The sequence below is a fragment of the Schistocerca serialis genome, chromosome 1 (assembly GCF_023864345.2).
Source record: "Schistocerca serialis cubense isolate TAMUIC-IGC-003099 chromosome 1, iqSchSeri2.2, whole genome shotgun sequence".
NCBI classification, from domain to species: domain Eukaryota; kingdom Metazoa; phylum Arthropoda; class Insecta; order Orthoptera; family Acrididae; genus Schistocerca; species Schistocerca serialis.
Window position 1 is genome coordinate 514,174,507 of NC_064638.1, and position 3,773 is coordinate 514,178,279.

The 3,773-nt window shown below is 41.4% G+C and overlaps 1 non-coding gene across 1 annotated transcript; it reads right to left on the reverse strand.

Moving 5' to 3' along the window:
• Positions 1-2,814: 2,814 nt before the first annotated feature.
• Trnas-uga (transfer RNA serine (anticodon UGA)) lies at positions 2,815-2,889 on the reverse strand. The gene has a single exon. It is a non-coding gene; the product is annotated as a tRNA-Ser (tRNA).
• Between the last annotated feature and the right edge of the window lie 884 nt (positions 2,890-3,773).

Sequence of the window (3,773 nt, forward strand, 5' to 3'; positions counted from 1 at the left end):
CTTACGCCCTATAATTATTAATTTGTGTGTAGCCACTTACTACCTGCCAAAGTATTTAACATCTGTTCTTAATTCATATTTTGGCAAGTGCCGAACACTATTCCTCCAATTCGATTACGATGATGTTTGGTTTTTGGGGCGCTCAGTTGGGCGGTCATCAGCGCCCATACTAAGTCCCAATCTTTACACAGTCCAACCTAGCCCGTTCCACGAATGTTCATGAAATGATGTGGACAACACGAACACCCAGCCCCTAGGCAGATAAAATCCCTAACACGGCCAAGAATCTGACCTGGGACCTCGTGATCCAGAGGCAGCAACGCTGGCCACTAGGCCACAAGCCGCGCCCCTCCAATTCGGTCGATTTTATTTCATAGCAGATATGTCAAAGGCTGGACCCTCTGGGTTTACTTGTGAGTATTGACATGGTATCTCCGTTCACACGAGTCCCTCTGGAAGAGTCCTTGACTCTGATTAATAAAAAAAACTGGATGAACGATTGGTGAAACTCTTTCGTCATGTGCGAAGTTCGGGAATTTTTATTTTGTGCCAGTATTTTTGAACAAAAGACGGAGTTTCTTTGGGCAGTCTTTTATCATCCATAGTTGCCATTTCACTCACGGAGGGCGTCGACGACAGGGCACTGAGGACTTCAGTTTTTCATCCACCGTGACGTGCTTCTGGTGATGTGTTGACCATACGTTCTTTGTCATGTCTTATGGATGTAATGCTCTTAACCGATTTATTTTACCACTCCAGCTGTTTTCATCACGAAAATTTACCTCGGTGGTCGGAAGCGACAAAAAAATATGAAGATACGCTGGGACATAGTGTCCACCCAAACACGACACATACCGATAGGTATATGCACGTTAAGTGTTGCCATCCATCATACCAATGCAATGATATCCTTAGGACTCTGGCACACAGAGTTTACGCTACTTCCGACGCGAAAAGTTCAACCGAGGAACTTGCACATTAGAACACTGTGTTTAAGCAAAATAGATGCTCTCAGAAATAGATTCATCTGACTATGATATTTGCGCAATCCCCGGAGGTACATAAAGTGGAGCATAGACCTGTGACCCCGCGCGACTGCTACGGTCGCAGGTTCGAATCCTGCCTCGGGCATGGATGTATGTGATGTCCTTAGGTTAGTTAGGTTTAAGTAGTTCTAAGTTCTAGGGGACTGATGACCATAGATGTTAAGTCACATAGTGCTCAGAGCCATTTGAACCATTTAGACCTGTGACCTTCATTCCCTGTGCGGGTCAGATTTTTAACACTGAAAAAAGTTAAATGAGTTTTAACATTAAGAATGTGTTCCGTTCACCCTCCAAGATAAGACACTACTCAGATCTGTCAAAGATGATTTGTGACTTAGGAAGGCTGGCGTGCACAGAATTCTGTTTCAGTGGTGGAAGGCTTACATCGGCCGTTCGATTCGCACAGTTCAGGACAGGTGCGTGGAACATTGCCGTCACTTGAGACACCTTTAATTTCGAGAAAGCACTCTTTATTCAGTTCTGTACAACAAAGGTAGTCATACCAACAATTGATGTGGTACATGAACAGGAGTCACTAAATATGGCAGAATACTCCAAATTTATGAGTTCGCATACTAATGAAAATTTGAAGTGGGAAAGCATATTACTAAACTGCTGAAATAATTAAGCTCAGCTACTTTTGCTCTCCACACAATTGCTGATCTTGGAAACAAAGGAATCAGCCTCCTATTTTGCGTATTTTCACACAATGATGTCTAATGGAATAATTTTTTGGGGGTGACTCATCTCTTAGAAAGCACTGTGACTGCTGAGAAGCGAGCAGTATATACCGTGTTCACCCACGCTCATCATGTAGGCACCTCTTCAAGGAGTTGGGCCTTTTAACGGCACAATAACAATACAAACGTTCACTAATGAACTTCTTCATAAATAAACCTTCACAGTTTGAGAAGAACCATGATATCCATACCAACAACACTAGAGGAAAAAAAATCTTTATTAGGTACATTAAAGCTGTGTGTGCCTCAGATAGTAGTTCAATATGCAGCAAAAAATTTTTTGGTCATTTCCCCAATAACAAAGTCTCTAACAGGTAGCAAAGCAGTTTTAAATCTAAAATAACGTCTCTTCTGGACCACTTCTTCTGTTCCATGGAATAATTTTTATCGAAAAATGGTTAGTTGTAAAAAAATAAAAAGGGCTATCTCTTTTTTAAGTATCGTTACACGAATAGGGCTAAAAAATAATACTTTCATTTTTTAAAGCTAACTGCGTATAAATATTCTGTAAACTAACTCGTTATACCTCACTTCAAAAAAATATCGTTCAAGTGCCCTATGGAACACGTAATTAACCAGTATGTTTGAAACAGTTTATACCTAGTGCAGAATACTGTTTTGCAAAGAGGTATTTAACAATGTAAAATTCTTGTAATACACTATTAATTAATTTCTCACTCCCATTCACTGCACACATTACACACACCATCACACATTGTTGTTTTAAAAAAAAAATGGTTCAAATGGCTCTGAGCCCTATGGGACTTAACTTCCGAGGTCATCAGTCCTCTAGAACTGAGAACGACTTAAACCTAACTAACCTAAGGACATCACAAACATCCATGCCCGAGGCAGGATTCGAACCTGCGACCGTAGCGATCGCGCCGTTCCAGACTGTAGCGCCTAGAACCGCTTGGCCACTCCGACCGGCCGTTACGTAAAACAACACTACACTTGTTGAAAAAACAGCCCCAATTTGATACAAAAATGAATATAAAACATGAAACTTCCTGGCAGATTAAAACTGTGTGCCGGACCGAGACTCGAACTCGGGACCTTTGCCTTTCACGGGCAAGTGCTCTACCAACTGAGCTACCCAAGCACGACTCACGCCCCGTCCTCTTAGCTTTACTTCTGTCAGTACCTCGTCTCCCACCTTCCAAACTTTACAGAAGCTCTCCTGCGAACCCTGCAGAACTAGCACTCCTGAAGTAAACGATATTGCGGAGACATGGCTTAGCCACAGCCTGGGGGATGTTTCAAGAATGAAATTTTCTCTCTACGGGTGTAGAGTGAAAATTTCATTCTGGAATATAAAACATGTTACAAAAGATTCTTGGCCACTTGCTAACAAAATTGCATTAAGTTTATACAAAAACGAATGCAAAACATCATGTTAGAAAAGAAGATTGATCGCTTGTTCACAAAAGTATTTTAATTTTTTACATATATGAATGTATAGTGGGTTCCAGTCACTTTCCAGTCAACTTCACACACTTCTGAGGAAGACCAATCCACGGCTGATTACAAAAGACTTGATGCCATGGGTGTGTGTCACAGTTCAGTGGTTTATTCAAAAAATGTTTATTCTTCTCGTTTGGAATACACCTCAACTGCGTCTCAGTATTATCACTCATTCTTGGGCCCCTTTCTAACTCCTTGCTTTGTTTTCCTCTTTTTCCCTCTTTTTTTGCTTTTTCAGTTTTATTATGACTTTATGCAACAAATAAAGTGCATCTGCCTGGACAAGATACGACAGCCTGATGTCACATATGGCGGAGTTTGCAATAGTAGTCGCACTTCCGCTCTCGTTGGAAGATAAGAAATCTGCGTATTTCTTTGCGGTCAACCTCGAAAGCCGACTTCCAAGCACCACTAAAATCATGGCCACTGTCCCAGAAAAATTACCCGTTGACATTCGGTTTTGAGAACTAGTGATTATAATGAGCAGCCAATTATTATCAGTTTGCTGTATCTCGACGCTGAG